Here is a 12687-nt window from a genome sequence, read left to right as displayed (position 1 = left end):
ATATGATGTTACTAAGTTGTTAAAATGATGTTAATAAGTTGTTAAAATGATGTTACTAAGTTGTTAACATGATGTTAATAATTTGTTAAAATGATGTTACTAAGTTGTTAACATGATGTTACTAAGTTTTAATATGATGTTAATAAGTTGTAATATGATGTTACTAAAGTTGTTAATATGATGTTAATAAGTTGTTAATTTGATGTTAATAAGTTTTAATATGATGTTACTAAGTTGTTAAAATGATGTTTATAAGTTGTTAAAATGATAATAAGTTTTAATATGATGTTAAGTTGTTAAAATGATGTTACTAAGTTGTTAAAATGATGTTACTAAGTTGTTAATATGATGTTACTAAAGTTGTTAATATGATGTTACTAATTTGTTAAAATGATGTTACTAAGGTTTTAAAATGATGTTACTAAGTTGTTAATATGATGTTAAGTTGTTAAAATGATGTTACTAAGTTGTTAATATGATGTTACTAAAGTTGTTAATATGATGTTAAGTTGTTAAAATGATGTTAATAAGTTGTTAAAATGATGTTACTAAGTTTTAATATGATGTTAATAAGTTGTAATATGATGTTAATAAGTTGTTAATATGATGTTACTAAAGTTGTTAATTCAATTTTATTTATATAGTGCCAAATCACAACAACAGTTATCTCACAGCGCTTTTCATAAAAGAGCAGGTCTAGACCGTACTCTATGATGTTAATAAGTTTTAATACGATGTTAGTAAGTTGTTAAAATGATGTTACTAAGTTGTTAAAATGATTCAATTCAATTCAATTCAATTTTATTTATATAGTGCCAAATCACAACAACACTTATCTCACAGCGCTTTTCATAAAAGAGCAGGTCTAGACCGTACTCTATGATGTTAATAAGTTTTAATACGATGTTAGTAAGTTGTTAAAATGATGTTACTGATTTTTAATATGATGTTATTATGTTGTTAAAATGATGTTGCTAAGTTATTAATATGATATTACTAAAGTTGTTAATATGATGTTAATAAGTTGTTAAAATTATGTTAATAAGTTTTAATATGATTTTAATAAGTTGTTAATATGATGTTACTAAAGTTGTTAATATGATGTTAAGTTGTTAAAATGATGTTAATAAGTTGTTAAAATGATGTTACTAAGTTTTAATATGATGTTAGTAAGTTGTTAAAATTATGTTAATAAGTTGTTAAAATGATGTTACTAAGTTGTTAATATGACGTTACTAAAGTTGTTAATATGTTAATAAGTTGTTAAAATTATGTTAATAATTTTTAATATGACGTTACTAAAGTTGTTAATATGTTAATAATAATGTTTGCTGCCTTTGTCAGAACACAGGGTCAATAAGAATGTTGGTGATTGGAGTAAATCGCACAACTCTGCAGGGCTTCAGAGCGTCATGTTGTTTTTGAGGAAGCTGATTTGTGATATAGGTACAGTCATAATTTCTCATGCGGCAGAAGAAAGTTACTTTGAAGACAAATGGTTAAAAGATGTCTTGTTAAAACTGAAACTATGAACATATAATAAAAATCTAATGTTATAGGAAATTTATCATGGAGCTGAAGGTCTTTAGAGGCATAGAGCATGAATGCTTCAACAAACGATAGAAAGGAATGGTTTATAATTTCAACGCTTATAATTGAGCTTTGTTAGTAAAGCTTGGAAAACATCAGGATGGTTAATTTTTTACTGTTATTTATATTTAGGATGCTACACTGGTTTCTGGTCTTTTTTTCTAAATAATGGTGTGTGAGCCTGTTTGGGCTGGGCATATGATTCATGCCGAAACAATAATAACAAAAATCAAATAATCATTGAATTATTCATCAAACATTAATAAAGCCATTTGTTGCAGTGTGCAGACCGCTGCCTTACAGAAGGAGATAACAGCACTTTGGATTGAATTCTCTTGCTGCTACTCACAGTTTGAACAAAGCAGCTACAGTCAGATCTACTGAGGCCTACTACTACTCAAAGAGTCTGGGGTGAAAAGGAAAAAGACCTCCTACACACCAGCTGCACCCACATGGAAGGTTTTTGTGATGTTTCACTCTCTTTGTTGTCGGCAGATAGTTCATCATGCACAGAGCAGAATACTTCTATTCTGCAATGTGTTTATACCTAATACTTTCTGCTGCACAGTTTCATTCATGTGGCTGTCTTTATTGGTAGGATCTGTGTTTTCTGTTGGGGGACCTGTCTGAGTATATGCCCCAGACCAACTCAGCTGTAACTGGCCTGTTCTGAACATTTACTTTAAGTTCTGGGCCTAAATAGAATTTAGAGGTGTTTGTACTTTACTTAATACTTTGTGTCCATAATGAGCTGTAAAACATAACAGATACAGTACAGCTGGTTTCCATTTTTTGCACATTATAATTTTATTCAACCACATTTAGGGGCAGCCCTCTGTATTTATCAATCAATAATGTCTAGTTTTACATACAAACACATTATATAAGTTCAGGGAACAGCAGGTAGAGGAGAAATGACTAAATTAAATTCACTACTAATTCAAATGACTGCTCTTGAACCAAAAATTTGTTTGTGAAATTAAAGGAAAATATCCAACACGTATTGTGCAAAGACAGCACAGTGTTGGATAACAGGCAAAATAAGCAGATCCACATGTCTCTGTCTAAAATTAAATTACAATTGCATTCAATCGAATGGTCTCTGATCCGACGTCGTTCACAAACTATTCATGTACAAATGAGTAATTAAAGAGAAATTAATTTGTGTACAAAATTAATTCATAAGCACTAATTATTCATTTGAGAGCCTAAATGAGTAAAGTCACTATTAGTTATTGATTTCTTCTTATAATTAAATTAATATTACAGCTCTTATGCACACGCAGAAGACGCTGCAGCTTCCAGACATGAGGAATACGTATTAGAGCGAAGTCTTTAGTGGTGCAAAACATTTCCTGTATCAGACAGAGAAGCTGTTCACAGGTGCACACACACACACACACACACACACACACTCTCTCTCTGATAGCATCACAACAGCAGCTAACCCACTTTGTGCAGCGCAGTGATATGTCCCCTGGAACAGAACACTGTGTTCACTATGTGATCGCTGTTTACTGAAACACAGACATGCTCAGTACGTTCCTCCTCACAACAGGTGGACGAAGCATTTCACTTCGCAGCACACTGTAAATGTCACCATTAAAGTATTAAATAAAATATTACTACACTTCTTTCTAGTATAATCAGCTGAATGTACTGAAGTACTTTAATGATTATGCGATCATGTATATGGTGGAGGTGAAACTAATTTAAACTATTATTTTACAGCTCATTACAGATCAAAAATCCAAATCTAAAATCTACATCTAAAATAGAAGTGCATACATACAGTAATAGTGTATGTTGTGTGTAGTGTCACTGTGGAGGTGGAGGTTTTTGTGTTTTTATGAGCTGGAAGCCATTTTGGTTTTATTTGGTGCAAAGTCACTCACATTCCTGCTGATCGACACTGAGTGTAACATATCAATGCGACGAATGTGCAACATATTGAGACGTTTGGAAGGTTAACGACAGGTTGTGATAGGCTGAGACTGAGATGTTCTGACTGATTCATATTACCCCTGTTTGATCCCCAATTTATTGTATTTTGTCTGCAGCCCTGCTGGCTGTGCTGCCGCCTGTCTCGGTCAGGACACACTTGTCTCAGTGAGACAGATGGCAGATGAAGACAGTGTTGTTCATCAAGAAATAGTTCCAGCATGTAAGTTCCCATGACACCATACTGTCATTTGCCCTTTTCTGTCTGTGTGCAGTTTAAACAGACTCAGCATGTCAGTCGGAGAGCCTAAGAGCTGCTCGTAGGTTTATTTTAGAGCTTCACACAAAGCCAGGCTAACTGTTTCCCCCTGTTTCCAGTCTTTATGCTAAGCTAGACTAACCACGTCCTGACTCCAGCTCGTGAGATCCGTCTGAACATCTGACAGAAAGGGAAGAAGCATCTTGTCTGAGTATCACCTGATGAGTGTGGAGGGGAAAGAAATATTCAGGTTGTTGTGTCAGGGCTGCAGTCTGCCTCCTGTTCCTCTCACTACTCTTTGTGCTGGTCGATCAGTCATTCTGGTGAGAACAACAGTCCTGGTCTACAGCCAGCTCCTGGAGGTGTTCTCCTGTATTTTAAACACATGCAGCCCTGATGGCTCACCTTGTTTAGGCATGTGAGCTCTCATATCTCACATCTCTGTGAAGATGGAACGACTTTCACCGTGTATTATGTTAGCAGCTATCTCTGTTACATCAGATACGTCTTTGAGGCAGTAGGGAAGCATGCATCTATACAGTAAACCATATGCAGATGAAACACCCACTGCTTGTGGCTTCTCACTGTCACTTCTCATTCTTCCTTCTCCAGAGTTCCTTTTATGACCGTGAGGAGAGTTTTAGTCACACACACACTCTTTGATGATGATATTTGGTCTGCTTTCTGTGAGTCAACATCTGCGGCCACACTACAGATGCTTCCTACTGGTACTACTATCACAGTGTGGGTTTATTACTCACATACTCCCATTTCTCAAATCACACATCCCAATCACATAGATACTCTGAAATTGACATTACTGTTGCATCACATTTGCTGTAGTTTAACACAATAATATGAGCATTATACACACATACTCTCTAGATTTCTATATGTGAGCGACACTGAGATAAATAAAAGAAAGAAAGAAAGTGTTGAAGCTTATTATGTCTTTTATTTTATACCCCTTTGCATATTATTATCAGACTCCAGTTTTATTATTCTTACTCTACACAAACTTGATGAACATGTATAATAATAATATATTAGTATATTGGCATTAAATGTTTTAAACCCAAACTGAATTGAATAAACGCCTGTTTCCATCTGGAACCCCTGACCTGGTGCAGTATTTTATAAATACACCTGAATAATAACATCAGACGTTAGCTGTGACGTTTCTATGATCTGTGATGTTACACAGCAGAACTTGAGCTGACTCGTTATCTCCACATCTTAATGATCTCTACATTTTGGGGGAACAGGTTTCTGTACGTCATGTCTGTCGGAGTGGGTTTCATCGTGCCTCTCAGCAGATTGAAATGACAGGAGGAAAAGGAAGTAGGCCTACACAGAATATTACTGTCACGACACTGTGACTTCTCTGTAAAGAGATCGTGAGATAGCGCCGATGTCCTCCTGAGAGAATTAGATCATTAGCTTTAGAGAAACACTGACGCCACAACGACACAATCATGATGCTCTGAAAAATCAGCTGCTGCTGTGTTTCTGTCTCCTTTCTTCTCCTGTTGCTCAAAGCATTTGACTAAAAACCTCTTAACTCAAGGTCCACTTGGCCTTTCCTGAGTTTTCAGCTGCAGCGTACAGCTGTCCGCAGCAGAGGAAGAACACAGGACATGGACCTCTCTAAGGTCAAAAAAGACGCATTTCCTGCATCCTTCACATGACCTTCAACAGCCCCGTTGAAAACAAAGCTTTCAAAATATTTTAATTTAAACTATAAATAAACTTTGCTGTCTACTTGAATATTTGATGACCATTAAAGCTGCTTCTTGGATCTTCAAACTCTCCCTAACAAGAATATCTGAACCACCTTTCATCACAATCCATCCAGGGCAGATAGAGATTCAGGCAGAGAGGCAGACGGGCACGGGTGCAGAAATGTGACATCACACATTTGTTGTTGACCAGGTCTAAATATTAGGAGATTTGTGCTAAATGCTTTGGAGTGGAGTTTTTCAGTGGGGTTTTATTTTATTTGGTGAGCTACAACAAAATGTTCAGAAGGTCAAGGAAACAAAAAACCATAAAGTTTCTTGTTTCCTCGTTAGGTTTCTACAGACGAAACAGGACGCTCGCTTGTTAAAGAGAACTGAGACTAAACAAACCTTCTATATATACAAAGTATCCTTTACTAAAACACTGTCATGCACACTCTGGACTCACAGCCTGACCTGTAGGACATGTTCCTGCCCCCAGCCAGACAAACCTGGTGGAGATCAGAGATCCACTCAGTGCTCTCTCCTTCTTGCTTTTATATTTGTTTATCTTCCCTTTTCATCTGGTTGACACACAGCTTGTGGTTTCCAACAAGAGCAGTGAATAATAACTGAACTTCTAATATAACAAAGCGCAGAGGGAAAGTCACTTGTTATGGAGGAAATGCTTGTTGCGGGTTGTGTTTGTTCCAGAGCTGGAGGTGAATGTCTCACTGCAGACCCACTTCCTGCTGGCTGCAGCTTTCAGAAAAGCTTCCACACACACATCAAGCACAGGAATACCAGTTTCTACACAGCAACATGTCACTCAGGCTGCAGAGAGGTGAACAGCACAGAGAAGCAGAAAGGAAAAGAAAAACAAAGCGTTCCCACTAGCATGACATGTGGCGCTCTGCACCAACAACACTGTCTCTACGGAGGGGGGGGGGTGCTTTATGCTAAGCTAGGCTAAAGACACGCTGGACGTGTGTTTGTGCAGGACACAGATACGACAGCAATATCAGCTCCTTCCAGATAGCATGATCTGTTCCATGTGTTATATTAAATTTGGCCTAATTTTCTGCATGTTCTTATCTTTTCACTGTCTGCAGCAAAGCTTTTAGTTTAATATGAAATACAGAGGATATGATGGAAATGAACATTCATTTTAATGTTGGACAGCAAAAGAACAAAGTTCATCTACTATCCTCATATTTCAAACAAAGCAGGTCTACCTGCGACCCTCCCACCACCAGAGTGTTTTCTGTCTTGTTTCATTTGAATTATGTTTAGACAGTTATTCAGTAGTGGCGACCTGTCCAGGGTGTACCCTGCCTCTTGCCCAATGTAAACTTGGATTGGCTCCAGCCCCCCGCGACCCTGTACGCAGGATAAGCGGTTGACGATGGATGGATGGATGGAGTTATTCAGTGTCAGAATCCTGTGAATATTTTTTATACCGGTTCAGAATTGTATTTAATATTATACTTTAAAGCTGAGACGTCACAGACAGATTTACATTTGAAGAGCTGATGATGCCGACAGTCAGATAAGATGTAAAAATGTATTGTCTGTATTTAAATATATTAAATATGAACATAATCTGTGAAACATAAAATCTGAAATTATTGAGGAGGAAGCTTTAAACCCAGACAGAATAATGTAGAATAATAGTCAGACGCACAGATTCAGCCGAACCTTCCTGAGAGCTTCACGATCATTCGAGAGATTCTCAGAAGGTATTTTGCAGACGAATAAAACAACTTTACCTTCAGCGTGCTGAGCATCTGGATCAACTTTAGAACTGTTTATTTAAGAAGAGCTGCATGTAATCATTTTGAGTGTGAAACTCTTTCAGAGTCTCTGCTGACTTATTTTAAATCTGCAGCTTTCACCATCTGACAATGCACAAGATCATGATTAACAATAAAAATATTATCAAAAATGTTTTAGTTCCTCCAACAAGTCTGCTGTGTTTTTCACTCTCAAAGCGTTTGTGGACACAGACTGAGCGTGTGCGGTAACCCTATAACCAGCGTGTTCTCCTGCAACAGTTCAGTTTTGGTGTAAATTTGTTTGCTTACCGTTTCTCCTCCGTGCAGAACCTCCCGCTTGCTTCTGTCTGCTTTTCTCAGGTTCTTCGAGGGAGAGACTTTGAAAAGGTTCAAAGGGTGAGTTATTCCACAGGAAATCTGCTTTTCTGCAAGTAAAACTTTAAGAAAAAGCACGACAGCCCTCAGACTGAGGAAGACCTCAGACTGTGTGATTTAGGTTGGAAACACAAGAAAAAAGGAGAGCAGGTGTGCTGTAGATCCAAACATTTATCTAGTTTCCTTCATTCTTCTCTCATAAATGATTTGCAGTAGAAGCAGGATAAATAATTTGTCCTGGAAATAAGAGAGTTTCAGACAGTGCAGGTTGCACAAAGTAGTCTCACAGAACTGAGTCACACGTGCACTTGTGGAAAGTTTGCATTTATATTTATATTTTCAGCTGTTTGAAAGAAAAACTTATTCAATCTAAATATCAAATGATTTTATAAAAACAACTGTTGACATTACAAAGGTAAAGACTCACCTGACAGTCTCAGAGGAAGAGGCCACATTAAGGCGCCAGATATCCTCTCACACATTTATACCAACACCCCCCACAGCAGGAGAGGCAGAAAGGTAAAGTCCTCAGCAAATCACAACACAACAAGAAACTGCAACGACTTTTATACTTTCCAAAATATGTTTGTTGGAAAGTAAAAACTTTTATTCTCAAGCAAAAATAGCAAAGGCAAAGTTCATCCAGGCTTGGGAAAATAACGTCTGTTTCCACCTGAACACGGCCTGCTTCTGTCCAAACGCTCTTCACTGCCGGCAAAGATGAGCTTTCAGTGAGCAGCTGGTTTTATTAGATCAAAGCAGCTGCAGCATCTTTCTTTCTGTTCTCTGCTGCTAATAACACACATGACTTTCTCTCCATCTGAACCATTTGGACCAATGGATCCTCATGTTCTGTGTGACTGTTACTAAAGACAGTTTCTGCTGATGCCTTGATGGTGGAGCTGCTCCCTAATATAATCCTCAGTGTGAAGGCTCTCTGAGCTGGACACGTAATTACAGAATCATAGATATCTCAGAGGAGGGAAGTTGTGTGCCATTGAGGCTCTTTGGGTTTTTTGATATATTGCTGCCTGAGATGTGTTCACACGCAACATGTTTTCAGGATGTTGGGGGGGTCCATACGATTTAAGTAAGATTTGATGTGAGATTTGTGTTGGATTTAACATGAACATTAAACGCAATAAGATATATAATAAGATATCTTATACAAGATAAGATGATGCTCTATTGATCCTTGGGGGGAAAACCAGGTGCTGCAGCAGCTCACGGACTGAAATACCTTAAGATATATAGAGGAAGAAAATGTGTTTTAACTATATGAAATAAGAATAGAAATAAAACTACAAGGCAACTTCCTGTCCGCATCACCCCTTGTGTGTCCAACAGTTTCCTGAACTCTGCTGTTTTCATCCTGTTTGCTGTCAGTTACTATCATCAGACTGAATATTTCTCATTAGTGAGGGCTCAGTAAGTCAGGAGCAGCAGCTGTCCTGTGTTCCTGCAAGTTTAATAGACTTGCTTCTGAGTTCCTGACAGTGTTGAAGTGTCGAAGAATTTTAAACAGGCAGACGGTATCAATTTAAGAGCTCATCAATTTAACTCTTTGGGTGCTTAAAATATTCTAACTGTCAAACACAAGTGAAACACCACGAGCTTCCACGTCGCGGATGGCCAGCACTGAAAGTCTCTGTGTGTTCTCGTGTGAATATCAACTGTGTGAGAAAAGCTTTGATGACTGTACTTTCTGATCCCACAGCGTGGCCGAGCACAGGACGGCGGGCTGTGATTCTTGCTGACAGGCTTCTGGGAGATGTGTACTGTACGTGTGCTGCAAACGATGACGTGCGTCAGAGTGAGAATTATTTTGTCAATATGATTCACTCCTTCCTCACAAAGGTGTTGGATATGAGGGCTTACTCAGCTGATTTCATTAGGTGTCACACTCAGCAGTGTTGCTGACTTTTTATAGAGAACATTTCAGAGAACCCAGGCTCAGCGCTCTCTTTATGTAAATTCCACCTGTGGTTTAAACCTTTTACTCTCTTCAACCGAATGTGTGAATCAAAAAGTCTGTGCTCACTACAGGTCCTTTCTCTTTCTCTTCCACTGGACATGAGATCTTAACACTCAGTGTCCTCATTATTAGGAACACCCAGCTCTTGTTCAGGCTGTGCTGAAGCTGTTTCAGAGACGTGCAGGTGGACTGCAGAGGATGCACTTCACGTCTGCCTTTAACGTCTGCAGGACCAGAAACGCTGACCAGACAAAGCCTTCCAGTCTCTGAACCAGAAGCTGTTCAGTATTTAAACTTTCAGGGATAAAGCTCATGTGAACCTCGGCAGAAACTGCAGACAGAGATATGTTCCTCACATCAGAATGTTTGTGTAAATGAAGGTTAGAATGAAGTTTTCCTTTCAGGGCCTGTCTGATCACTTTTGTTTGAAACTCCCCAGAATATTATTTCCTGGTGTCAGACTGATTGTTCTGCGTAAACTCGTCATTTTCAGTATCAACAACCTCAAATGGTACACCAATACATGGTGAAGAGGAAGCATTAAGAGCAGTAAGCGGGGGGAAAGCCCAGTAACCTGCTGTATGACATTCTGACAGGTGTAAACAGCCTGTTTTTTGTGTCGTCAAAGGTCATCTCACCTAACAGCAGCCTGAGGCACAGCGGAAGCCTGAGGCCTTGATTTCCTTCTGAAAGTTCTGCCGTTATTATTAACCTTATTAGGTAACCTGTGTTTTCAGGACGGAGTCAGGTGGGCGCTGCACTGCTTTCTTTCTGTGTGGCAGATGATGAGACGCAGGTTAAAACTCAGAGGACCTGAAGGAGGCACGTGCTCTCTGGTTAGGTTTTAAAATGTGCTTTGGCTCAGTTTCAGTATGCAAACTGACTTTCTTCCCTCAAACACAACACATGCTCAGCCTCACCAGAGCTAACTCACGTACTGCACTGAAGGAGAGTATTTCCATCTCATGCTACTTTGTACTTCTAGAAAAGGGGGAAATACTGTAATACTGTATTTAGTTACTTTAAAACATGGGATCACTGTCTTTTAGGTTTAAAATGTATTTCATGGTTTTAAATGAGCTTCACCTCACTAGCTAAAACATTAAAGTATGTGTTGATGCATGAACAGTAACAGTCTGAGCTCATCCTGACAGAGAAATACTTTTACTTTGGATACTTTCAGTACACTGATGATGAAAAATTAGAGTACCTTTTTAATTTTAATGTATTTGTGTTTGCTGACTTTGTCTAAAATGCCTGGAAAAGAAGTCAGTTTGTTTAATTAGATTTGATTGTGTGTATATTTATATTATTATTTTTCCTCTTCTTGATATCCTTTCTGAGTTGTTTGACACGGTATAGGTTTTACTCTGGGCCTGGCTATAGTTAATTCTGTGTAAGCCCATGCAGGCTGTGTGTGATAATACACAATAATAAAAGTTTATTTATTCATTTACTATAATACATTTGTACTTTTACCTTAGTGACATTTTGCATGCAGGACTTGTCTACGGTGTGATGTCACTGCTTGTACGAGTAAATGAAGCATCTCAGTGCTGAACAGACGTTTCAATGATGACACAGTTCACACAGTCAGATGTGAGAAACAGCTAAATATCTGATTACTGTAGCTTTCTGTCCACATCACACCTGCTGGGATCTATCACCATGCTAACCAGGAGTCCAGTGTGTCGCCTGGACATCTTCTGCATGTTTCCACACAGTCAGCGTGCTGCAGGACTCAGTGTCGACACGTCTGTGACACCAGGTTTCAGTGTTTCAGAGGATTGTGTGAAAAGATAAGTGTGTGAGAAGAACCGGATTGATCCCAAGTTCCAGTAAGTCATGTGCTGACGTTTGAGAAATATATTATTTATTCTCTATACTCTTTTCATAACAGCCTTTCTCACCACTGAGCTCACTTTCTCTATACACAGCACGAGTCGACGAAACTGTGACCTCGACTGCTCACTGCACTAAACCCCTGTGTGTTTACACTCCATTTTACAGGTGAGGAGACGGGAGCTGAGGGGGTGGGGTGGGGCGGGGGCGGCAGGTGAGGAGAGGAGGTCAAGTCAGGGGAGAGAGATAGGTGAGGAGAGAAGTGCAGGTGGGGAGAGAAGTGCGGGTGAGGAGAGAAGTGCAGGTGGGAGAGAAGTGCAGGTGAGGGGAGAAGTGCAGGTGAGGAGAGAAGTGCAGGTGAGGAGAGAAGTGCAGGTGAGGAGAGAAGTGCAGGTGAGGAGAGAAGTGCAGGTGGGGAGAGAAGTGCAGGTGAGGAGAGAAGTGCAGGTGAGGAGAGAAGTGCAGGTGAGGAGAGAAGTGCAGGTGAGGAGAGAAGTGCAGGTGAGGAGAGAAGTGCAGGTGAGGAGAGGATCATGATGTTCTCTCTAACTTCAGTCCTATTTCCAAACTACCCTTTCTCTCAAAAGTGTTGGATAAAATAGTCCTGACCCGACTACAAACATTCCTCGACAACCATGGTATCCAGGAGAAGTTTCAGTCTGGCTTTAAACCACATCATAGTGCAGAAACAGCACTTTTAAGGGTTTTAATGATCTCCTTTTAACGGTGGATTCAGGTAACTCTGCTGTTCTGGTGCTTCTAGACCTGACTGCCTTTGATGCTGCATTCAGACCAAACGCAAACAAATTTAATCCACGCAACACTCTCCTCACGGGAGTTTTATCGCTGGACAACTGCTGAGTGTTCACACAATTCAGTTAAATTCAATTCAGTTGTATTTATATAGCGCCAAATCACAACAACAGTTATCTCACAGCGCTTTTCATAAAAGAGCAGGTCTAGACCGAACTCTATGATGCTATTTACAGAAGCCCAACAGTTCCCACCAAGAGCAAGCACTAGGCGACAGAGGCAAGGAAAAACTTCCTTTAAGAGGCAGAAACCTCGAGCAGAACCATGACTCAGGGTGGGCGGCCATCTGCCTCGACCGGTTGGGGTGAGAGAGAGAGAGAGAGAGAGAGAGAGCAGGAGAGGAACAGAGAGAAAAAGAGAGGGATGGAAGGAGAGAGGGAGGGGAGGGAGGCAGCCTAC

Source organism: Micropterus dolomieu, linkage group LG08, assembly GCF_021292245.1.
Source record: "Micropterus dolomieu isolate WLL.071019.BEF.003 ecotype Adirondacks linkage group LG08, ASM2129224v1, whole genome shotgun sequence".
Taxonomy (NCBI): domain Eukaryota; kingdom Metazoa; phylum Chordata; class Actinopteri; order Centrarchiformes; family Centrarchidae; genus Micropterus; species Micropterus dolomieu.
The sequence above is the reverse complement of the archived record's forward strand: the minus strand, read 5'-3'. Positions refer to the sequence as shown.